Source organism: Choloepus didactylus, chromosome 15 (genome assembly GCF_015220235.1).
Source record: "Choloepus didactylus isolate mChoDid1 chromosome 15, mChoDid1.pri, whole genome shotgun sequence".
Lineage (NCBI taxonomy): Eukaryota > Metazoa > Chordata > Mammalia > Pilosa > Megalonychidae > Choloepus > Choloepus didactylus.
This window is the reverse complement of record NC_051321.1, coordinates 45,357,682-45,384,846: the sequence shown is the minus strand read 5'-3', so window position 1 is coordinate 45,384,846 and position 27,165 is coordinate 45,357,682. Positions and strand designations below refer to the sequence as shown.

The window sequence follows — 27,165 nt, the reverse complement described above, 5'->3', positions numbered from 1 at the left end:
TTTTACATTCTTTTACTTTCAACCTACCTAAATTATTAAATTTAAAGAAAGTTTCTTGTAGGCAGCATATGGGCAGGTCATGTATTTTCATCTACTCTGCTGATCTGTCTTCTAATACTGTATTTAGATCATTTACATCTAATGTAATTCTTGGTATGTTAGGGCTTTAGTCTCCCATTCTGTTTTTTAATTTCTATTTATTCTTTGATTTTCATTTCTCTATTATCTTTTTCCTGCCTTTCTGTGGGTTACTTGAACACTTTTTTAGAATTCCATTTTTATTTATCTACGCTGTTTTTGCCTATATCTCTTAGTATTATGTTCTTAGTGACTGTTATGGATATTTGATTACAGGCATACCTTGCAGATATTGCAGTGCATGTTAGGTTTACACTATACTGTAGCCTATTAAGTGTGCAATAGCATTATGTCTAAAAAATGTACATACATTCATTTAAAAATACTTTATTGCTAAAAATGCTAATCATCATCTGAACCTTCAGTAAGCTGTATTCCTTTTGCTGATGGAGGGACCTGCCTTGATGTGGATGGCTGCTGATCGGGATGGTGGTTGCTGTAGGTTGGAGTGGCTGTGGCAATTTCTTAAAATAAGACAACAATGAAGTTTTCTGCATGGATTGAGTCTTCCTTCCATGAAAAATTTCTCTGTAGCAGGTAATACTGTTTGACAGCATTTTACCCACAGAACTTCTTTCAAAACTGAAGTCAATCCTCTCAAATCCTGTCACTGCTTTATCAGCTAAATTTATGTAATATTCTATAACCTTTGTTATCAGTTCAACAATGTTCAGAGCATCTTCACCAGGAGTAGGTTACATCTTAAGAAATCACTTTCTTTGCTCATTCATAAGAAGCAACTTCTCATCGGTTTAAGTTTTGTTTTTTTTACTTTAGAAATGATTTTATTTCATATGCAAATAATGAACCAACACTCTGCCCATAAGCTTTATTTTCTGAAAACAACAAGAGCTTTTGTAAAGAAAACGACACAACAAATTTTAAAAGGCACTGGGATTCCTTAGCTCCTAAATTAGTGCCAAGCTGGAAAAATAAAGCTTGTCCCACCAGGAATCTCAAGTTAGTGGAAATTAACAGTGTTGAGAGCCATTTCAGGAAAAGATTATCCAGCTCTCACCCACAACACCCACAACTGGCTATCGGGACACTTAAACCAGGTCAGCACAGTCCAACATAATTAGGCCTCAATCTCCAGGGGCCCAAAATGCTCATAGAAGATGCTAGTAAAAACCAAAGCAGGAAATCTTAAAATAAAAGTATCATTTGAGGTCAGTCTTCACACAGATTGTTAGTTCTTTATTGAGCCCCACTTCTATAGCATTAATAAAGGGAGAATCTCACTGCAAAGAAAGCGAAAGTTTTATTTTATGTATCATTAGCCATGAATTTTGTCATTACTTATTACATAAAAGCTGCCTAGGGCCATTATCCAAATGACATGACCATTTTATGTCCACAATTCACTTCTATACTTACAAACAGAATTTTCATGATTTACGTAGTTCAACTTACCAGTGAAGGATTTACATAGCACAACTTATCAGTGAAGGTTTAAAGTTGAGACACAATCTAACATCCATAACATGTGATGTTTTATAGATAGCAATGCAGGAGAAATGTATTTTTAATTACCTTTCATTTGAGTGACCACATGAAAAAAATAAATCAATAGTTTAGAAGTTCCAAGTCTCGAGAAGAGATTTTCGAATGCACGTATAGAAATGGTTACAGACAGGAGATTTTTAAGAAATATCTTCCATGTCCACATCCTGTTGTAATTGCAGTACCATTTTTACTTCCAGCTGCTTTCCTCTGCCTGCAAGAGGAGCCCGGATAAGACGGATGTTTTGCTTGACTTCTCTGAGGTCCTGAACTTTCTACAGTTCTTTATTTTTTTTTAACCTGTTCATTATAAATTTAACTTGGCGTTTCTGTTTAATTTCTTCGACTCTCTTCACTGCATCAATAGTTTTATTCCATAGCTCTCACTGATACTTGACAGGTTCATTTCTACATTTCTCAAATTCAAATGAACTATCCACTGTAAGCTCTTTACCAGCTGCCTTCCAGAATGCTTTAGTCCACCTGATCTTGTGAGGATTAAGCTTCTTTTTAAAGTTTTTATGACATTTGGATTTACAGAATCTGAACACCTTACAATCACTGCGGATGAACATCATGCCGTGGCCGGGACAGATTGGCCCAGAACAGAAATAACACTTCTCGCTACACATATTGAGCCCGCATGAGAACCCACAGCCAAACGCCGAGTTTGAGGGGAAGTCCGGTTTAAGTTTCATCATGAGGTTGCAGCAATTTAGTCACATCTTCAGACTCCACTTCTAATTCTAGTTCTCTTGCTATTTCCACCACATCGGCAGTTACTTCCTCCACTGAAGTCTTGAATCCCTCATAGTTGTCCATGAAGGTTGCAATCATGTTCTTTGAAACGCCTGTTAATGTTGGTATTTTGACCTCTTCGCATCAATCATGAATGTTCTTAATGGCATGTAGAATCCTTTCCAGAAAGTTTTCAATGGACTTCGCCCAGATCCATCAGATTCAGTGATTCTATGAGATAAATCACTATCTATGGCAGCTAAATCCTTACGAATGTATTTCTTAAATAATAAGATTTGAACGTCAAACTGAGCCTTTGATTCATGGGCTGCAGAATGGATGCTGTGTTAGCAGGTATGAAAACAACATTCATCTTGTACATCTCCATCAGAGCTCCTGGTGACCAGGTACTTGACAATGAGCAGTAATATTCTGAAAGGAACCTTTTTTCTGAGCAGTAGCTCTCAACAGAGGGCTTAAAATATTCAGTAAACCATGTTGCAAACAGATGTGCTGTCATCCAGGCTTTGTTGTTCCATTTATAAAGCATAGAGTAGATCTACCATAATTCTTAAGGGCCCTAGGATTTTCTGAATAGAAAATGAGCATTGGCTTTAACTGAAAGTCACCAGCTGCATTAACCCCTAACAAGAGAGTCATCCTGTCCTTTGAAGCTTTGAAGTCAGGCATCGAGTTCTCCTCTCTAGCTATGAAAGTCCTAGTTAGTATCTTCTTCCAATAGAAAGCAGGTTCACCCACATTGAAAATCTGTTGGTTTGTGTAGCAACCTTCATCAGTTACCTTAGACAGATCTTCCAGATGACTTGCTACCTCACCTTGCACTTTTATGTTGTGGAGAAGGCTTCTTTCCTTAAACTTCATGAACCAACCTCTGCTAGTTTTAAACTTTTCTTCTGCAGCTTCCTCACTTCTCTCAGCCTTCAAAGAATTGAAGAGAATTAGGGCTTTGATCTGAGGGAATGTTATGGCTTCTATGATCTTCTATCCAGTCCATAAAACTTGCTCCATATAAGCAATAAGGCTATTTTGCTTTCTTATCATTCACGTGTTCACTGGAGGAGCACTTTTAATTTTCTTCAAGAACTTTCCTTTTGTATTCATAACTTGGCTAACTGTTTGGCACAAGACGCCTGGCTTTTGGTCTATCTCAGCTTTCGATATGCCTTCCTCACAAAGCTTAATCATTTCTAGCTTTTGATTTTAAGTGAGAGATGTGTGATTTTCCTTTCACTTGAACACTTAGAGGCCACTGTAGTGTTATTAATTGGCCTAATTTCAATATTCTTGTGTCTCCGGGAATAGGGAGGCCCAAGGAGAGGGAGAAAGATGGAGAACAGCCAGTGGGTGGAGCAGTCAGAACACACATAACATTTTTTATTAAGCTGATTGTCTTATATGGGATGTGGTTTGTGGTGTCCTAAAACAATTAGAATAGTAACAAAGATCACTGATCACAGATCACGATGAAAGACATAATTATAATGAAGAAGTCTGAAATATTGTAAGAATTACCAAAATGTTACACAGAGACACAAAGTGAGCACATGCTGTCAGAAAAATGGCAATGATAAACTTGCTTGATGCAGGATTGCCACAAGGCTCCAATTTGTAAAAAAAAGGTATCTGCGAAGTGCAATAAAGTGAAGTGCAATAAAACAAGGTATGCCTGTATATCCTTGAATTTACTGATGATAATTCTTGCCAAATCTAAGTATTTTCTGACTTCTTTATTGAACTCTAGCATTAAATAAATGAGCTAGGAAACAGTATAGTACACTAGAAATATTACAAGAATAAGAGTTTGAAAACCTGGGATCCAGTGATACTGAACATGTCACTTATCCTTTCTAAGTACCATAAAAATTATTTTAATGTGATATGGTTAGTGCTTTAAAATCACTCCAGGACATCTAACACTGGAATCAATTTTTCATAAAAATAATGGGCAATATTCTGATATTCCATTTGACATAAATTTAATTCACTTTCCAGAAAATAAACATGAATTCAAAGGGTATCAAAACTGCAGAGGAATTTTTGAGGGGGCAACAAAATATGATACAAGAGGACTTATTTAACATGTAGATTTTTGGGATAGGAAAGGCATTTCAGTCTTCTGACTTGCTTCCTTAATATATCTCTGAGGAGAAAATAGAAATCTGACAGATCATATTCCATAACATTTAGACCACAGTTTGAGTAGAAGCACTGTGCTCTCATTTCTCCTGCTGTTCCTCCTTCTTTATATATTGAATATGTAAAAAACAGATTAAATGAGAAAGTACATTGACCAGGTCTACTTTCTGGCATCAGGCCCCTGACTACTTGTTCACATCCTTCTTCACACTCCTTTACTCACACACATCATAGAATGCATCATTGTTTTGGTTCACCAACTAGTTGTTTGTAAGATCTGAACTGGGAGCTCCTTAGACAGGGGGTGCAGAAAATGTATGGGGGGAGGGGTAACAGGGTGTGTTGATTCTCAGCAACTCTCTTTATTTGGCTACCACCAAAACCTGAGGGGAGCACTCGGCCACCAGTTGCTGGCATTGTGGGCAAAACTGCATTCTCACTCCCACAGCTCAGAAGAAAAGCCCCGTGCAAGCCACTGCTGCACCTCGGGTGGCCAGCCGAGCTCCTCTGCCCAACCCGTACCTGTGCCCCTCCCCGCCTGCCTGTCCACAACAGGTCAGAAGAGGGCAAGGCGACGAGATGCAAGAAGGTGAGCAGACCAGCCACTTCCCACTAAGCGGCAGCAATGGCGTTTCCTGAGTCAACAGCAGTGGCACCGGCACTCAGGGAAAGCTCCATCATAATACTATTGGGATACAAGTTTAAGGAACAAAACCTCAGAGTCCAAGTTCCGGTGATAACACACTAAAATCAAAATGTCCATGTTTCAACAAAAGATTACAGAACATACAAAGAAACAGGAAGTGATGGCCCAGACAAAGGAGAAGACCACAACTGGGATATACCAGACAAAAACTTAAAAAAAAAAAAAAAGGTCCTACATATGTTTAAAGAGCTAAAGGAAAACACGGACAAGGAACTAAAGGCAATTAGGAAAATGATAGGTGAGCACAAACAGAGTATCAGTAGAGAGATGGAAATTATGGAAAAGAATCAAATAGAGCCGATGACCACAGTAACAGAAATCAGAAATTCCCTAGAGGGGTTCAACAGCAGATTGGGGCTGGCAGAAGAAAGAATCAGTGAACTTGAAGATAATCGAAATCATCCAGTCTGAGGAGCAGACAGAGGAAAGAAAGAAGAAAAGTGAACAGAGCCTGAGGGACCTGTGGGACACCGTACCAATGTTTGTATTATGAGAGTCTCAGAAGGAGAATAAAGAGAGAAAGGGAAAGAGAATATTCAAAGAAATAATGGCTGAAAACCTCACAAATTAAAAAAAAAAAAAAAGACACAAATATATACATCCAAGATGCTGAATGAACTCCAAACAGGATAAACCCCAATATATCCACACTAAATAAACCCATACCATGGCATTTTATAATCAAACTGTTGAATACCAAAGGTTAAGAGAGAATTCTGAAAGCCGCAAGTGATAAGCAACAATACAGGGAACCTCAATAGGATTAATTTCCAATTTCTCATTGGAAACCATGTAGCCAAGAAGGCAGTTGGATATTTAAATTTTTAAATGTTAAAAATATTTAAAGAGCTGAAAGCAATATTTAAAGTGCTGAAAGCAAAAAGTTGCCAACAAATAATTTTGTATCTGGCAAAACTGTCTTTCAAAAAAAAAATTAAAACATTCCCAGATAAACAAAAGCTGAGGGAGTTTGTAACCACTAGACCAGCCCTCCAAGAGATAGAGAGTTCTGCAAGTTGAAAGGAAAGGACATGAGACAATGGACTGAAGCCACTTTAAGAAACAAAGATAATGATATGGGTAAATATAAATACCAGTACTATCATATTTTTTATTTGTAACCCCACTTTTTTACTTTCTACAGGATCTAAAAGGCAAATGCATAAAATGTAATGATAAATCAATGGGTTGTGACTCACAATGTATAAATATGTAATTTGTGACAAGAACTACCTAAAGTTGGGGGATGGAAAGGCATAGGAACATAGTTTATGTGTGCTATTGAAATTAAGTTGGTATAAAAAAGCAAGCAAGATTGTTGCGGATGTAGGATGCTAAATTTAAGCCTCATTGTAACCAGAAAGAAAACATCAGAAAATATGTAAACTCTTAGAGACAGAACATAGAGTACAGTTTACCAGTTGTTGGGAGTTGGGCAATGGGGACATAACGCAAAATGAGTATAGTGTAGGGTTTCTGTTTGGGGTTACGGGAAGGCAATGGTAATGACTGGTGGTGAGGGTACTGCAGCACTGAGACTGTGATCAATCCCACTGAGTGGTAAGCCTAGGAGGGGTTGGGATGGGGAGACTTATGTTGAATATATGTTTCCACAATTAGAAAAAGAAAGGGAAACTAAAGAGATAATGACAATTAGATGCAATACATGACACTGGCTGGGATTTAACAATGGAGGAGACAAGGCTCAAAAGGACATTAGGATGTAAGAAAAATGGGAACATAGAATGTAAGCTTTATATCAGTGTTGATAATGGCACTAAAGGTGGTATGTAAGTGAACATCCTTGTCTGTAGGAAATGTACTAGAAGTGTAATGAGTTCAAGGAATATGATGTGAGCTACCTGCTCTCAAATGTCCAGAAAATAGATGACAGGTACATAGGTAGACAGGTAGACAGATGGATAGACGGGCAGACAGACAGATAGGTAGGTAGGTAGGTAAGTAGGTAGGTAGGTAGGTAAGGTAGGTAGGTAAGGTAGGTAAGGTAAGGTAGGTAGGTAAGGTAGGTAAGGTAGATAAGTAGTATAATATTGATTGATTCAAATGTGAGAACACGTGAAATAAAGTTACAGTAAGTAAATTTCGCTGTTTGTATCATGTATGTATGTGTGTTTTGGATTGAGATTGAGGTATTGAAGAGTATCTATTTGATAAGGTACCAGTGGTTATATCCATACTGCAACAATATTCATATTGGCCAGCAGATTAGAATATCTCAATATATAATAATTCTTATTTTTCACAACATATATAAATTTACACAATGGGATCAATAACCAATAACATATGCCAACTCCTTGGTACTCTGCCTCATTGCAGAATGACATCCACAGTTCAAATCCCAAATTCAAAAGCAAAACAATAATAATCAACATTAAAATATGGTGTATATAAATTATCCTTCCTTGGGTGTTTAAGAAGATCATGAAATCCTGTAGGACCTCAGAGCTATAGTGAGTAAAATAATTTAACCCAGTATGGAGAGTGCAAAAGTTCCTATTAATATAGTGTTCCTATGAAGGAAAAAACATTTATCAAGGAATACAATGTTTAATAATAGATCTCTAATAGTTTAGCTCCAGTAGCAACATAACCTAAGAAGTAGAAATATTTTACATTCATATTAAAATTAGAACAGAGCATAATACACATTTTAACTGTCATCCATTTGGTTCCCAAAGCAATAGTAATTGACTTTACTCAGTGGCATACTGAGCAACACTTTAAGTCAAGCAATTTGAAAAAAACATTTTATAGTACAGCTTGTGCCCTGGGAATGTCCAGGAGCCCTGAATCTAAACATTGATAACCAGAATTCAAGTTAAGCAAAGCTAAAATATCAATTATAGCATTTGCCTGTATGTAGAATTTTTACATAAATTTTAATTGTAAAACTTAAAAAACTTAGAAATGTAAAAATCTATACACATATAGAGTTTTCTTGTTCAATAAAGTGGTTTACTTTTATTATTTAATTTAAACAAGCCTTCAGGAATACAAAGAATTAGAAAATTTCTGAATCACCCAGCCACATTTCAAGCACTCATGTGGCTTGTGGCTAACATATTGGATAAGTGAAGATGTAGAACTTTATAAAGTTCTGCTGTGCAGCCCTGCTTTAGAACATGTCAGATTTCTCTTCTTTAGTGTAAACCTGTCAGACAGTTGAAGCAATCTATCCAAAGTTCCCCTAAGTCTCACCAGTCTGAGGTCAACTTCTCCATGCCTTTCCACTGGTCCTCATATAAGATGGATTTGAGTACCAATCATAATTCTGGCCACAATCGTTTTTAAGTATCCCAATTTTTGAATATCCCATTTAATTCCAGACTCTAGAATTGAACCCATTACTCCAGGTAGGGTCTGAGCATCATGAAGTAGAGTGGGATTATCATCCATTACCCTGGTTCTGGAAACTGTTCTCTTCATTTGGACTAACTTTCCTCGAGCTTTGATGGCAGTAAATTCAGCTAAAGGTTTAAATTCAAACAGCTCTCTAATCACATCTCTCCAACCTGTATTTACACGATATCATTTTATACCTATGTGCAAAACTTTATAATTATTCCTTTTCTGTTTCGTCTTATATAACTTTGTCAATTTGTTCAGCTTAAGACATTTGGTAAGCATTCAATGTATTAACAATCACTCCAACTTCTGGATTATTTGTAAAGTTGATTGACATGTCATCAAAGTTGCCAAAGTTAGTTTTAATAATATATATCAAGCCAGGGTTGAAAACAGTCTCAGTGGTTCCACTCAAACTTAATGCATTGGACAATACTCTTAGACCAAGGTCATTTAGTCAGTTATAAGTCAATGTAAATAGCAGTGACATTGAGCACACATTACTCTACCTTAGAATTTCAGTAAACTATATATTACCCAATTAATACAGTAGAAGTTAGGAGAACTTCCTTTACAGAGGGTAATGAAGATTTTAGAGAAATGCAGACCCAGGGATGAGCCTGGACCTGGCATTGTGGGATTGAAACATATTCTTGACCAAAAGGGGGATGTGAAATGAAACGAAATAAAGTTTCACTGGCTGAGAGATTTCAAATGGAGTCGAGAGGTCACTCTGGAGGACATTCTTATGTGCTATATAGATATCCCTTTTTAGTTTTTAGTGTACTGGAATAGCTAGAAGGAAAAATCTGAAACTGCTGAACTGCCACCCAGTAGCCTTGATTCTTGAAAATGATTGCATAGCTATGTAGCTTATGCAGTGCAACTGTGTGATTGTGAAAACCCTGTGGCTCACACTCCCTTTATCCAGTGTATAGACAGATGAGTAGAAAAATGGGGACAAAAAGTAAATGAAAAATAGAGTGGGATGGGGTGGATGGAGTGCTTTGGGTGTTCTTTTTTACTTTTATTTTTATTCCTATTTTTATTATTTTTGGAGTAATGAAAATGTTCAAAAATTGATTGGGGTGATGAATGCACAACTATATGATGGTACTGTGAACAGCTGATTGTACACTGCGGATGACTGTATGGTATGTGAATATATCTCAATAAAACTGAATTTTAAAAAATAAAAATAAATATTAAAAAGAGAGAAATGCAGAAAAGATAGATATTTTACTTGGAGAAAAGATATTATTTGAAGATACACAATTGGATTACTTCTCCCTGGCCTCTGGAATTTGGATTTATGAAATGGGCCATGAATCCTTTGAAAACACCTGCACACTTATTTGCCAAAATATTTGAAATAAAAATGAGCTTAATTTTTGGATAAACATAAATCCTTTCTAAAGTTTATTTTTTACTTACCTAGTTTACATATGTGTCTATGTATTTGTTCATGTATGTGTGTATAAAATTGTATTGCTGAAAAGGTCTGAATGTTTCTTCTACTGGAAACAATACAACTATTTAATAGAGCACTTCAAATAGTGTTTGTTTCATGATATGCTTTCATGCTCAGTATCAGTATCATTATAGGTGTATGTATCAGTATGTAAAATAAGTATTCATATTTTTTCTAGTTATACTTGTACTCATTTGTGTGTGAGTGAATTAAGTTCTGCGTAGGTCACATATCCACATGGCAGTCAAAATGCCAAACAGTTCCAACACGAGACAAGGATCGCTGACAGCACCATACGTATTTACAGTGTCTAATAGTATCTACAGTAACTAGTAGAAAACATGTCAATATATCATCAAAGTTCACTTTTGTATATAGTACTTTATGTTGGGCATAATATTTACAACTTCTTTAGTAAGGTGAGTATTGATGATTCATATTTTAATTGGAATGCATGTCTCAATTATTGGAGATAGGCCAATTATAGTTTCATGTAAACATACTTCACAACAGAACAGAGGTTCAACCAACAATGGTAAAGTTAAAATAGCTGTAATTTACAATAAAAGTCAAGAAACTAAACAAATAATTTGAGAGAACTGGTAACATAGTATTTCCCCTGAACATTTATAGCATCCTAACTATATCTTGTGTACTTAGCATTAAAAACATGCAATTTTTTCAACAAGTATTGCCTTTTTAAAAAATAATGTTGGAGTTCTCAGTAAACTCTAGTAATGCAATAATTTTCATTTGCGAAATCAGATTTTGGTAAAAATTTTTAAAACTTAACATAGAATAAGATTTTTTGTAAATTAGTTGTCATACAAATGAAAGTTTTTGAGACGTGTTTTTGTTCTCTTATCCTCTCTCCTTCTCAAGAAATTACCAAAGCTTGACGTTCCCTTTATGCCTTCTAAATTAGGATTTCATGTCATAAGAGAGAAAATAAAACTGCTCCCTTGCTTTCTGTTGTCAATTGCATGAGACCATTAAGGACATTTTAATGGACTCCTGATAACACTGATAGGATATCTAGTGAAGAAAGAGTTTGTAATAATTGAGGTGGAAACCATTACTTCTAGAGGAGAATAAGTAGGTTCTGTGACTGTTGCTGGGTTCCTTGAGAATCAGGGCACTATGTCCTACCTCCTTGCAATGTCTCAGGATCCATATTGCATCGTCCATCCAGGGAAACTGCATTCTACTTACCCAACTCAGTCTTTGGGAAGATGCCTCCTTGAGGAGAGTGGTTCAGGGCTGTACTCATGAAATGCTATCATCCCAGAATTCCTAGGATTGTTTTCATTCTCTTTCCAGTACACTGAAATAAGACGTTTTATACATAGGTCAAAATCTCATTTCACATACATTAGAACTTCTATTGATAAAACGAAAATGTTAAGTCTGAGGTAACAAATCAATGGAGTGATTTAGAGGCAAGTCAAGGTTTTAAACCCTATTTCATGAGTTTTACCTGAAATGCCAACGTCTGTCTCTTATATATTTACATAAACTATATTTTTCCTAAGGGAAGCCTGAAAAAGAGTATGTAGATGGATAAACATTCCCACTGGGTATTCGGAAGAAGTGGTACAGCAACTTAGCCTACAAATCAGATGGCATTCATGTTACATTAAATATTTGATTATGCACAATATCTATATATCCCATATTACCAAAAGCATCATATAATCACCTATGTGTATATATAACCTTTGTCTTATTGCTCAACTACTTCTCTTTTCTGATTCTATTCTTTACAAACATTTTAATCACTCTATTTCCACATACTTTGTTTTTTTACCTGTTTAGAATTTCCTAAGTTGCCTCTTTTTTCCCCATCTTCTCTATAATTTCTCTCTTACCCACAACTAGAAGTAATTGCTCTTTTATCATATTTGCTACAGAAATTTATTTTTTACTTCTCCTACAGTACTTTTGAGTAAGGTGTATTTTATTCATTAACAGTCCTAACAGTCTCTAAGTTCATAAAAGGCAAGAAATTATCAGATACACTTTACATGTTGTATAATATCTAGCTTCTTTTGAGTGCTTAGAAAATAAAAAGCATGACCAGACTGATCCACTTCCTAGTACTACAAATTCATATACCTACAATTCTTTGCTTACTATGAAATAGCCATGCAATATATTTTGATGACTTTTTTCCATTCAGGTTTGATATTTAAGTCATAAAACCTATAACTTTAATGTGCAACTGATACTATCAAAATTATGTACTATCAAAATAATGTACTTAAACATAAAAAAATTTGAAGCTGTTTTTCACTTTCAACTGACAAAGTTCTCAGATTCTTTATCAATTATTCCTTTCCCTGACAATACATTCCCATTTGAATGATAAAATCAAAAGAAAATTAAATAATAAGAACACCAAAAAAAAAATTGGCATAAAAGCATCTATTTATGGAGTTTAATAGGATCCCCACAGGACAGAGATGGCAAAATCAAGGTGAGTAAGATCATGAGATTTCCTTACCAGCATTCATTACAAAGGTATGTGCAGGTGCAGGGAAATCATAATGACAGAGCAACCAGGTGCTAGAAGAGTGGGGTCTGTACATCCCTTGACCTAAAAGGATCAAAAAATGGGAAAGGTTATCAACACTCTGGAAAAAGTCCAGTAGAGGTAACCTGTTGTGACAGGAACTATCAGGTTCAACTGAGGGATGCCTTTATTCCTAGGCAACCCTGGACAGAAGGGGCCAGAGGAATAAAACCCCTGACCTCCCACCTCTCTCCCTCAGGTCTACTACAGGGGCTCTCCATTGACCAAATTAAATAGGAAGATAGATGTCAAGGGGGTCTGCTGATGGATTCCTAAAGCTCAGCCTCACAGGGTTGAGAACAGAGTGGAGAAGGGGGTTCTTGTATCTAAAAGGTCAAACAAAAGATCTTTAGCACGCAGAGTGCTTCTTCAATTGCAAGCAGTGTTCTATGCATACAATTTCTTATATGACATCCACAACAGCTCCATAAACTAGAAATTATTTTCCTCAACAATTTGTAGAAACAGAGAGAGAAATTACATAATTGCCCAAGGCCAAACAACTAGTAAATGGTATAGCTGGGAGTTAAATCTAGGTCTTCATCACTCCAAAGCTTTGCAATCTTACCATTTTGTACTGTAGACCTCATTAAGTATATCTTTGTTGAGCATCTGTTATATCCTTAGTATTGCATTCCATTTTATAGGAGGCTCTGAAGGAGTTTCACCATGTATTTGGAGAGAATGGATAGACTAAACCTGAATAACAGAAACAATTAAATGTCTAAATTACAATTCTTAAACTGTTATAGGTCCTTAATACTTTGTTTTTAATTTCTATAATTTCATGCTTACATGACTTAAGTATGTTTAAATAAACCTTATCTGTCTTAAATTATAAGAAAATGATTAAAATGATTTGGAACTTTAATAATATAGAAATATTTTGAAATCTACAAATGATTAAGAGATCAAATATTTTAACCGAATATTCCAAGATACATAAAAATGTCAACTTAATATTTGCTTCACAAACTCTAAGATTATGTATTGAATATCGGTTTTATTTAATATTTTCTATTTGTAAAGTGCTCCAGGGTAAGGTATTTTGCCTCAGCAAATACAATTTGCACTGAAATAATTTGACAATTATTTCTTGCACCATCAGAAATTATTTCATTTTACTTCCATTTAACCATATGCAAGGGGACAGAGGGAAATTTTAATTTCTCATAAGTTAGTGGTACCATCATCAAAATTTGGGAGTGTATGTTTGTCACTGATTAGATGCCTAAGTGCCTCCAATGTTATACCTACTCACTACTTAGAAGAGATGTTAACCCAAGAACTGTGAAAAGTCAAGTAGAAGGAGAGAAAACACTAAATACAATCTCTAATTGCAGTGACTCATCATCTAGAAAACATGCAGCAATATATTTTCAGAAGTGGGTTTTTTTTTTTTTTAAATCACTGCATTTGTCTCAAGAATCCTTACCTGTGATAGCATATCCTCCCTCCACCATGAGTATCATCTGATGCCTTCACTTATTGAATATGATCTTCCTGTCTGCAGTTTGCACGAATATTCTTTGCTAGTCCTTTAATGACATTTTAAACCCTTGGTTTTGCATTGTTTTATTATATTATAAACAAAAACAACAGCAAAATCTTCTTGAACAACCTTAAAATATTAAAGTCAAATCCTCTTATTAAAACAAAGGGAAGGTAAAAACCAACAAGATTTCTTTATATTTCATATGATTCCAAGATCAACACTCAGAGTTCAAACGTATGTAATAGCAAGAGCTAATAGTTACTGAACTCTTAATGTGTACCAGACCTAGTTCTCAGCACTTTTCATATGCATTACCTTATTTAATAACTATAACAGTAAAAGGAGGTAAATAGGTGCTATTGCACTTTTCCTTTGGTTGGGATTTTCAACAAAGGCCCTGAAGACAAGGGCAATAGGTAATACGGGACATACCATTCAACAGCAAGGTGCACAGCATGCTTGTGCCGAATTTACAAACTGCTCCAACCCATGCAATAGGTAGCAAGTGACTCAATGCGGAGATTACTCAGTGAAAAATTTGTGTGGGTAGATGCGGCTGTGGCACTTTTCCTCCCTCTCACAGTAAGGAGCTCCCTTAGCACAGCAACCTTCTTTTAGCTAGAGGAGGGACATCCCAAAATGGCAAGGTAAGGAAAAAAGGCAGAGAAGCAGCCCACACGGCATGAGCATTCCCAGGGCAAAGTGGATGCCTCAGATGGTGGAAAGCCTTCAGTGGTTTTAGAGCACCTGGCTCACAAGGACTGCTTGCTCATACCAGAGCATTCCAAGGGTTTTACCAATGGGATCAGAATCTGTGGGAGGATTGGCGGAAGTCAGTTAGAGATGTTACCGCACAGAATAGGAAACAGTGCAGCCTCAAGGGAAGATAGGAAGAGGGTGCTCCTAAAACACAGAAGAGTGGTCATTTGGATGACTATTATTTCAGACTATTTCGGACAGCTGCTAGAGAACAATATTCAGCCCCAGTTAATACAAAGGCCTCTGCTCAGTTTCTGTCCATCTCTCCTATATTTGAAGACCTGGTGCAAAGGGTGGGGGAAAGCAGGCAGGAACTGGCCCATTCAATGGCAGGACCTCAAGAATAGCAGTCCTTTGCTGTACATAGAGAAAAAGATTTTGGTGGGATGTGACGAAAATTTTCATTTAGAATGCAGTGAATTTAAAATAAGCAAGCAAGCAAACAAAAGCCCCTGAAATGACCAGAAAGATCTGAGCACCCCCTAAGATGTCATGAAGGATCAGGAAGAGAATCCAACAGAGAGTGTGTGAGAGCAGTGTTGTGAGAAGGATGAGCTTGTTTCCCGATTGTCCCTACCAAGTTCACCCCTCCTGATAAACCCACCACCTGACTACTAAAAAGAAATCTCAGGCATACACTAAATCCAGATGAGCTTACAATTTGTAAGCACTGGAGCCGAGATTGAAACCTATGCAGTAGTCCCCACAGCCAGCATCTTAAACTCTAAACCCACCTGCCTCTCTACCATGAACAACGTAACAGGTCGTGAAGTGTGCACACTTTTCTCTCTGAGTTTAATGGGTATTTCTCCCATGTTTTCTCTTTATTCTCCCCTTTTCTTTTCTTTTCTTTTTAAATTCTTCACACATTAATACCTCTTTTTTAACAAGCAGGTGTAGTGAAATATTATATATTTCATAATATTAGACACTAAGGCATACAGGAACAATCAGCAAGCACTTATTGAAAAAGCTGGCAGTTTTTTTTTATCTCTCCTTTGATGCAGCAAAGCCACTTTTAGATATTTACTAAGGTGAAAAGAAACACTGTCCACAAAAAAATCCTTGTTCAATAATTTTCATAGCAATCTTATTTATAAAAGTCATAATTGTAAACCCAACTATCAACAGGAAATATTAGTTAATAAAAATTATTGAAAACAATATAGACAAAACTCAGAAATATTACCTTGAGCTACAGTCAGAAATAGATGATTATCCATGAACATATAAAACCATCATATTGCTATAGAAATTAGAAAGTGGTTGCCTTTCTGGAGATGAAATTGACTGGGAAGGAGCAAGGAAAGAGATAGTGAGGTTGTATTTGAGCATATTGCTGTGGGTTGGAGTTACAGGAGTGTATACAATTGTCAAAACCCATATAAACTACCAAGCTGTACTCTTAAAACCTAGTATTTTGTTGTTGGTAAATAATTCCTCACTGAAATTACTGGATGGATGGGTGGATAAAATTAGTGCAAGAATGCTATGTAAGATATTCACTTTTGGCAGCAGTGGTAGCTCTCACAAATCTATTGCTAAATGAAATAAGTAAGAAAAAGAGATTTAGTGCACATTAGTATTTTTAATTAAAAATGCATACTCAAATGCTATATATTTTTCCATGATATACTGACACACATATAGAAACTATATTACATTTATTAAAATGGGAGAAGTGATTAAGGGATAGGAGGGAAAATAAATCAGTAAAACAAAATTAAACATAATAAAAGGAGATAAGTGATTTACATGGATTCATGATATTATTGTGTCATGAAATAAAAAGAATGGGATTGATTTAATTATGTAGATTAATAAACACATAAATCTCTTAAAATTAATAAGGAAAAGGTAAAAATTGAATAACAAAATTAGGGTAGAAAATCCATAAAAAGTAAAGTATAAATGGTGAATATAATATTAAGACTCTGTTCCTCATCATGATCATAAATGCATAATTTAAAATGACATTGTGAAGGACAAATAAAACACTTCTTCCCTCTGATTGTTGGAGCAACAACAAAAAAGGCATAATACTTGATAATGGAAAGTATGTGAAGAAACAAATATTTCTTAACAGTGTTGGAGTTCTGTAGTGATGCTTTTTTCTTCCTTTGGGAGGATAATTTAGCAGCGTCTCTCTGTTTTGAAATACACATGCCTTTTGCCACAATTAAGAAATGCATAAGGATGCTTGCTCAGAAGACCCCAGTACAGTGGCTAAAATTTCTCTCATATAAGGAAAATTTCTGAAGATAAGATTTACCACTATAACACAGGAATCTAATTTATTTCTTTTCTTAGTCATTATTGGGCATGCTTCTTGCTATGTATCAGGTCCCATGTTGCATCTATTTAAATACGATTACTTTGAAGACACACCACAGCTGTTATGTCATTGGTCAGTACTTAGTGTTACGTTCAGGGAAGGCTGAGAAATAAAGGTTTTGTATTTATTTTTTAAGCTGGCCACATTACCATTCCCAAAACGATTGAGGTTTTGTAAGCAAGGAATAAGGGGAGAATGGATATTGAGCAGATATTCTCTGCTGCATCCTAAATTAATAATTACACTTCTGGGTAACCACCCTACACACACACACACACACACACACACACACACACACACTCTTGCACATATTTATGAAGTAGACTGTTGAGATGTTCATGAAAGTATTTTTATTTTGAGTAGAAAACTGCAAACCAATAATTTCTACATGTGCATGCATGCATACAATTATTTGCATGCGAATATATAAGCAAAGGATCTAAAATAACAGCCATATTATTAAAAATTCACTTCTGTGATGTAGATTATAACTGGCGTGGGCTGGAAAAGACATTTTCACTTTTTACTGTTCACACATTTGTAATGTTTATATTTTTTAAAGTCATGAGATCAAATGCATTACCAATATAAAAATACAATAATTTTCCATAAGAAAATAGAAATGGATCTAGGCGTAGTTATGGCTCCGGGTAGCCCTAGGAAAGCTCTGGAAAATAAGCTTATCAGCTGAGTTTGCACTTGTGCTGCTGCTGTCACAGTGGGGAGAACAAGCCTATGTTCGCCAGCTAGTCCCAAGTAGCTGCTGAGATACCTGTGGAGTTGAGGTGCCCTAATGGAGCCTTCCCAGCTGGACCTCAAGCCTACTTTAGCTGAACGGAGATGATGTAGAGACACCTGAATCAATAATTATTGTTGAATTCTGCTGAGATTTTGTGCTTGGTTTTTATACAATTGCTAACTGGTACCACAGACAGTATTTTATATTAAGAAAATCAAATGTTACTCATGTAGGATTATTACAGCATTTGAAGAGAATTTTAACTTCAAAAGTTATTAAGACAGGTGGATAAATATCTAAAGGAAGTCTAAAAAAGTGAATAATGTAAGATAAATGGAACTTAAAACAATGCGTTTGAAAAAAAAATCTTAAAACTTCTATATCTCTTCCTGTTCATCTTAATTTTGTGGTTAAATATATAAACTACATCAACTATAATGCCCTCTAAATAAACAGAAAGGAGCAAATTAACAATTTATAATCTCTTTTTCATTCCTTTTCTATTCAATTTTCTAAATATATATACACATACACATTTTAGGAGATTAACTTATTTTCTGGTAGTGAGAAAGCATATAGACTTTTTCATTTTATATATTTTCATAAAGGCAAAAATTTTATTCTACAAGATTGGAATTATATTAACTGAAAATTGGATTAAAAAATCTCTTTTATACATTTACACACACACACATACTTGGATGTGGATATGCCTGTAATAATTTAAAATTATTTGTCTTTACTTTCCTCATGAAGTTACACAAACAGGAGTGGTGTTTCTCTTGTAAATACAGCATTTTTCTATTAAGAATCAACCTCAACATTAATTTGCAATATTTGACAGCAGTGAATGATATAAGATACAGGAGATGAAACAAACATGTACTGACTGAAAAAATATTTACAAGGAGTTGATTCCCTAGTTTTGTTTTAAGAAGTTGTTAATCTAGTTTTGCTAATAAAGTTACTGACCTAGTTTTTTTAAGCTTTATTTATCGAAAAATTTAAAAAACAAAAACATTTCAAACAAGATATAAAATGCATGACAAATTCTTATGGCAAATTAATTTTATAAAGGTGTATAAACATTGTATCAACACTCAGGTTACAGCTCTCTTAAAACTTACATGGTAGGAAAGACTGTAGGAAATACTTCAAATGTTAAGAAGAAACATGTTTGTGTGGAAAGTTTATAGATAATACTTTTATCCATGATTTTAATATAATTATAATCCTAGATCACATTTGATAAAAATATTTTTATCAAATAAGTAATTATCCATGTATGCCTATTAATGATTATGGATACTAAGTAGGAGACTTTAAAATCATTAAATATGGGGCCATAATTTCTCAAAAAAATATTAGTTTCTGGACTTAGATTATATTGTATCATAAAGAATTTTGAAAATGTCAGGATATAATGGTCAATATGTACTTCATATAACTTTTTTCAGACTAGCTGATATTTTATTCTCATGCTCTGAATATTATACTTTATTTTTAAAAAGACACTTTAGTAGCAATGGAAATAATATATATTTTAGGTGAATCTAATATGCCTGCATTTCTCTGCAGCCTACACTTGAAAACACCTGGAAATGGTTCTGCACAACTAGAAAAACCACATTAACCCTGAAGTGGTTATGATTATTTGAACTTATCTCTACTAAAATCTTTTAAAATATTGCCTTGATGTCTTTTTACCAAAGAAGCTAATTACTTATCTGATGATGTACTAATTCAATTTAGCCAACTTCTTGTGTGAGACTTATCTTCATTTAACCATTTATATTCTGTAACGTGAGATTTGAGTATTTAAGAATTTCTTACAATGCTTACCAGTAAAGAATCATATTATAACAGATAATTAGCCAACATGTTAGCAGAGAGTAGGTGATAAATTATGTGCAGCTTTGATTTAAGCTGGAATTCCCCTGCCCATCAGTAATCTTGCTATAAATATGATTTGAACTACCTTATTCCATGGCCTGTGCCAACCCAAAGCCCTCTCCATGGTTTCTTATCCTCATCTTGAGGGCTAATACTGTCTCAGAAATCGCTGCCTGCAATGTCCATATCAGTATACATTGACTCTGTTTCACTGGATGTTAACATGGATATAAAACTCAGGTCCTTTCCTGGTTTGCACAAAAATGTATACTTATACTAGCATCTCATGAGTTTGGTGCATTTTCATGAAGAGAGCTTTTACTGCTTTTTAAATTTCTTTTCAGTGTATTCATCTAGTCAGGTTTTCTTTTGCATGTGGAGTTAATATTGATCATTTATATTTCCATTTCCGTTTCATCCAGAAGTATCTAAAAGATAATGTGCACTATGAATGTCTTCTAAGAGTACAATGTAAGGGTTTTTGTAAACTTTTTTGACCATGGATATTTTGTTGTGGTTCAACTCATTTTACAGGACTATTGTTCTAAGTTGTATACTTTGGGAAATGATAACATAGTGTCTCAAAGGATTTCCTTACATTTGTTTTTAAATTCTCTCTGTACAAAGAATTATACACACTTTCTTATCTGTTTTTTTAAATATAATTATTTTTACCCAAAAAATACTTGCTCTTGAATATATGCATTGACTCTTCTATTTTTCTGTTTGTTTGTTTTTTCCTTTAAAATTAGTAATTCCCAAAGTAATTAGTAATTAGTGCTGTTATATGGATGAATAACTCAGTCAGTTTAACAGTATTCCAAACTACAATTTGTATTTCCTTTTAGTGAAAGATGCACTACTGAAAAATCTTGATAAATTATGTAAAACTCAAAAACTCTCTTTCCTTTTCTTTTGCCCAAGTATATCTGTATTTTCTAGCATAGTACAGATTCCAGTTGTTTATATATTGCCAACACACGAGCTATCTTTCCAGTAGGTTTTTTTTTCTTTTAAATACTGCCAAAATGGCATGTTTGAAAAAAAAATATTTTGTAAGTGGAATTGCCTCTTTAATACACATGAATTTAAAACTTTTATAATAAAGGAAATGAATCTATGAACAATTTTAATTAACTGCTGATGCTATTATACTACGAGAAGCAAAACCAATTCCAATACAATTTAAATCAAACTGACTCCAATTTTCTCATTCACAAAGGCAAAGGACGCTTGACGCATTTAAATCAGCTTCATGCCACTGAATCCTGGCTGCCCTAGTCAATTTCACATAGTCCCCTACTTGACCAGGACAGACGTTAAAAGTCATCAGACCTCCCCAGGGAAGGAAAAGAAGGATTGTTAACAAAGCATTGAAACTCCCCTCCCCCATCACTGTTGATAACAATCTCCACACTCTTGTGTCACAAAACCCTGCTGAAACTCTGTTATCACACCCACTGTATTAGTCAGGGTTCTCTAGGGAAACACAACCAACAGGAGATGTCTGTAAATATGAGATTATTTAAAAGCATCTCATGCAACTGTGGGGATGCATGAGTCCAAATTCCAGAAGGCAAGCAGCAAGCTGGCAACTTGATGAAGGTATTCCATGAACTCCCCAGGAAAGGCTGGCTGGCTGAAGAAGAAACGAAGTTTCTCTCTCTTCTCCCTTAAAAGTCTTCAACTGATTGGATTCAATCCAGCTGGTTGAATTCTCTTATTGCGGAAAGACACACCCTTCATTGATGTAATCAGCCACAGATGCAAACAACTGACTCACGATTTAATAAACCAGCCTTCTGGTTTATTACTGGACACAAATGTCCTTGCAGTAATGGTTAGGCCAGTGCTTGCTTGCCCAGACACCTGGGCACCATCACCTGGTCAAGTTGACACAAGAACCTAACCATCACACACACCCTTATCCTAACCCTTATAAACCATCCCCCAGCAGCCCCTGCTTTTGCAGAGCGCTAACTTCCACCCTTCCCGGCCTGCCACCACCGTGGAACCATAACTCCTGTAAGTGAGTCCTATTAACTCATGTTTAACTCCATGCCTGGCATGTTCTTGGTCCTAGGGCTGAGCTGGGTTGTGACAGCAGGTTCTGATACAAATGCGATTGCAGCTATCGACCGTGTTCTGAGTGAACATAGATGCTTCTGAACCAACGATAAAATTCAGAAACTAATTCAAGAATACTCTTCCTCCTGACAAAATCTAGTAGACCCAACTAGAGGGCCTGTGCTAAACGCAAACCCAAAATCTAAGCTTCTATTCCCTGTAAATGCCTGGCTCCTCAGAAAATATGAATAAACCAGCCAATCAGCTATCACCAGCTAACTTCCTCATTGCTAAGCAACCACTTGCACAACCATCGGCATTAACCAATGAAAATTTTTCTCCCAAAGTGCTCCCTTGTTCTATCAATAAAAGCCAGTTGCTCTCTTTGTTCAGCAGAATTCCTCTCTACCTTGTGGCAATTGGAATCACCCAAATTCATGAACTGATTCAATAAAACTCTCTGAGATCTAACTAAATTTTGCCCAAGTTTTTATTTTAACACTCCTCTTCAGAAAATTTTTAGGTATTTCAAAAATTAGCTTTGGAATAATTTTAGAAGTATGGGTTGGTTTAACTTAACCAAATTAGGTCTGTACCCTCATAATTATGAAAGCTAAAAATAGAAATCTATGGAGTTCTAAAATTTCTTACAGGTTATCTAATATGAAACTTTCAACACGTTCAGATGCTAGAGCTGTTATATGGTAGGAAAGAGGTTGGAGAGTTCGTAAAAAGCTGGTTTCTTCCTTTAGGTAGACGGAGGTCTTGAATGAACCTCTCTCTAGGCTTTATGTGAAAGAATTGAATACAATATTTTCTGGGTTTCCTGCCATTTCTGACACCCAATTTACATAACTAGGTAGAAGAAATTTTAGGAAAGCCATAGATAGCAAGAATTTGGAATGTCATACCATTAGAGGTGTTGCACTTGGGTAAGCAGGTTGATTAGACACCTTAAAAACAGGTGATTTTATGACTAGGGTCGTTGCATCCACCATTAGACTTTCTGAGTCTACATTCTGCCAAGAAGCTCCCAATCCTCCTTCTTCTTTTAATAGATGTCTTTATTTTATTACCCATCTGCCCATACACTGGATAAAGGGGATGTCAGTCACAAGGTTTTTGCCATCACAAGGTCACAAGAAGAAGGATATATAGTTATACATCTCAATCCCTCTGATCCATGAGGCACAGCACTCAGGAACTGGCTTGGCAGGAGTAGGGATTTCAGTCCCATTAGCACTCTCTTCTCATCACTGTCTAAGAACTCACCCAACAAGGTTCTCCTGTCATATCTGTAGCCCTAATTAATCTGCCCCCAGTTGAGAAATTTCTGATTACAACATCTGAGTTGTCCAGAACAGAGCATGCTCCACTGACAGCTGCTTCTGGAAGGAACTGGAAATAATCTGAAGCTCCCAGGACTGGAAAACAGACCCCAGAGACTTCAATAATCAGGTAATAACTGTTCATTTATTTGCAGAGTCTGGGTCATGGTATCTCGTGATACATGGGAAGTTTTGGAGGTATAAATCTTAAATATTAGTGAAGAATGTTGGACTTTATCAAGTTAAGCACAAGAGAGCAAGAATGCAACATGACCACTCCTGAATACGAGAGTTAAATTGTGGAGGTTTTTAGACATGTCATGATACGTGTCTTCCTTTCGGAAAGCTGTAGCATTTAGAAAGCAGACATAGCTATATTTGAATTTCAGTGAGGGAAACTACCACAGATCTACACCTGAGAAAGGCCAGTGATAGATACTCTTATTGATTAAAGAGAACTTTCTTTAGGGTTGTGCACCAAGGGGTTTGGGAGATAATGTTGGGATAACATTTAAAATTTTTGTAATTATAAAAATTTTTTGAAGTGTTTAGCGTTTTCAAAAAGCCCTTCATTGTCTCATTCCATTGGCCTTGAGCATGATTACTCTTTCTTATAAACAGGATCATCCGTAGGGGAATGTGGGGCCAAGCGATCGACTGGAGTCACTGTACTACGTGCTTATGGAAATAATGAACACCCTTCTAATAGTTTCTGAAGGACACACAAGTCTGCTTTTCTGCTGCCTTGAAATAAATAGCCTTACTGGGTGAGGAGTGGTTCACATTAATATGGATGGTATGGAAGAGAATCCTGCTTCTCCACCCCTCGTAAATGCAGATCTGTGTTGGAAGCTTGGGAGACAAGGATGAGTGGATCTGATGGATAATATCCCCTTAGGCATGGAGAGTCAATGTGCGCCCTTTGATTTTTATATGTAAAAGCCAAACAGTTGTTATTTTTGTTTGTTTGTTTTTACAAAATACTTATACTTTATTTTCTGTTTTCAGAAATAAGAAAGCAATTGTTACCAGACTTTCTTCATGTCTGAAAAATAGAAACCAGTTCCAAAATATAATCGCATTAGCACACTTAGCACTTCAGACTGGAAATACGATAGTGTGTAACTAAATTTGGGGATAGGAAAGCGGTGTTAAAGGAAGTCGTTTTATTCTAATACAAGTTGCTTTAACATTCCTTTACCACCTAATCCATCTCCACTTTATTGTGTAAGAAGTTGAGGGAAAATTAGTTCCTGCACAGTTCTTCCACTGTTATTTAACCTATTATTATTTTCTAATTTGAAGCAGCAATCTTTTTGAGCCCATTTTGCTACGCTTTGTCCTTGTTAGTATTGTAGACAAGACTAGAAAATATAGTGCCCTCTAGATGTTTGCTATTCATTTTTCCTTCTTCCCCTGGACATTTTATTTCCCATTCATCCTAAAATTCTTTTCTCTTCAGCTGCCTCTGACTTACCGGCCCTATCTGAAGATCCTGTCAAAGCTGCCTGGTTAGTCTTTCCTTTGATCCAGAGGTGCCTGAACGGCCAAATCTGAAATTTGCAGTCCTAGAGTATCCTACTGTGTAAATATTTCCTTCATTCTCTTATTGATATGTCTCCACACTCTTCCTGATTCATTAAGTCTTCCGCTCCATGGGTGGGGGAATTCCAGAAAGCAGAGAACCAGTTTAGATCTAGATTCTGATTAATTTTGCTGCTATTAGTTGTGCAAACATGTGAGTCACTGTTCTTTGGTGGAGATTGAGAATATCAGAGCTTTGAGAAGGGCATGGAGGTAGAGGCACCAGAGAACCTAAATTTTTGTGAACACCCCAATTGGTTTTAGATTGAAACTGTCAGATTAAACGGGGAAAATGTGGCAGATACCAAAACATTCTAATTGACAGTAATAGTCTTCTAGCAAACTCAATCATTTGCATCCCTGACAAAAATCGTGTAGTAACCAAAAAAAGCCAGTAACTGATGAAATTGTAATTACAAGGTGGATATACTAAAATTTGTGGACTCTGCCCATAAAAAGACTCCTAAGGCATTAAACAGAGGTCACTGAGTTTAAATTTACACATAATTATTTATAAATGTTATCTTATTATGTGAGTACTTTAAGATAATATCATTGAGGGAAATATGTGGCCAATAAAGAAATTAATATTTGTAATTATTATCATGATAGATACTAAAAATGGTAGCTGTTATTTTAATTGCTTTTCAAATATTACACTATTACTAATAGTGTTTTTATTGCTAGTGATTAGAAGAAGAGAGAGATGAGTTTTGAAAGTACGAGTATATATTCCTGAAAGAAACATAAAGGTTTTATGAACTATCGGCTTTCTGTCATGTCTGTGCTGCTGATCCATTATCTATTTGTAAAAACATCATTTTAAAAGGGAAGATATATAATTTCTGTGCAAAGTTTAGATCTGAAAAAGAATCAATCTGAATAACATACATCCCAGTGGTAGCATGTGGAAATGAATGAATTTGGCTCTGTGACCTGTCAGTTAAAAGAGATTCAAACAACTATCAAATTATCTACTATATGCCAAATACTAAGACAAGTTCTCTTTTGGAAACCAGATCCAAAAACCTGCTTTTAAAATGAGCATTGGGAGCTGAAATAAAAAGCAAAACGTCAAGGAATTTTGTTTTCAACAATTAAGTTAACTTTCAGCCAAGGAGTGAAACTAAAGAGCAATTCCAACTGATGATCTAGAGGAAAGCACATGGTTATTTCTTTAAACATTGTAAATCAGATCTATTTTAAGAGTGAGGATGGAAAAGACATGTCCTTTTCATTTCCAATAAGTTTATAAAGAAAGGATATTTCAAGGAGCTTTCTGTCTCATTAAAGAGACAACACAAATGAAACAATTGAAAACTGCTCTGATATTTATTGGAGTCACAGGCAGTCATTAAAAGAAAAGTCTAAAGCAAAGAGCAATGAGCAGTCAGCCAGTGGCTCAAAAGAGCTGAACCAAGCAAGAAAGACAGAATTCAGGGAAATTACCATTGGGATTATCACACAATGACAAAGTCAGAGAAATAGGATTTAAATCAGTTTAGAAACCTATGTTTCTCAAAGTGTGACTTTGAAACCACTTACATCAAGAATTCGACTACCAGCTTTTGCCTTTGTTGATTTTCTCTGATGTTCTCTGTTTTTTTCTATTATTGACTTTTTTCCTCTTTTCTTTTGTCTTCTCTCTTCCTACTTACTTTGGGTTTAATTTGCCTTTTTTTATTACCCTACCTTATTAAAAGAGGGAAGCTTGTCTTATTGTTTGTAAACCTTTATCTTTCCTAAAATAGGCGATTAAATCTCTAAATTTCTTTCTAAGCACTACTTTGGCTCCATCTCAAATTTTGATCTCTTGTGATTTTATTATCCTTCCATTGCAAATATTTTCTAATTTCCTTTTTGAATCCTTCAGTAATCTATGGATTCTTTAGAAATGTTCTGTAAATGCCAATTAGAGCAACTTGTTTGATAGTATTATTAGGATTTTCTATATTCTTTTTTTTTTTTATTAGTTACAGTCTCTAGTTTGTGCTGATTCCATCCCTCCCCCAATGCCTCCCCATTTTTAACACCTTGCAGGGTTGACATTTGCTTGTTCTCCCTCATAAAAGAACATATTTGTACATTTTATCACAATTGTTGAATACTCTAGATTTCACCAAGTTACACAGTCCCAGTCGTTATCTTTCCTCCTTTCTTGTGGTGTCTCACATCCTCCCCATCTTCCTCTCTCAACCGTATTCATAGTTACTTTTGTTCAGTGTACTTACATTGTTGTGCCACCATCTCCCAAAATTGTGTTCCAAACCACACACTCCTGTCTTCTATCACCCTGTAGTGATCCCTTTAG

The 27,165-nt window shown here is 35.5% G+C and overlaps 1 pseudogene; it reads right to left on the bottom strand.

Moving 5' to 3' along the window:
• Positions 1-1,781: 1,781 nt before the first annotated feature.
• Positions 1,782-2,273, bottom strand: LOC119510905 (annotated as a pseudogene).
• Between the last annotated feature and the right edge of the window lie 24,892 nt (positions 2,274-27,165).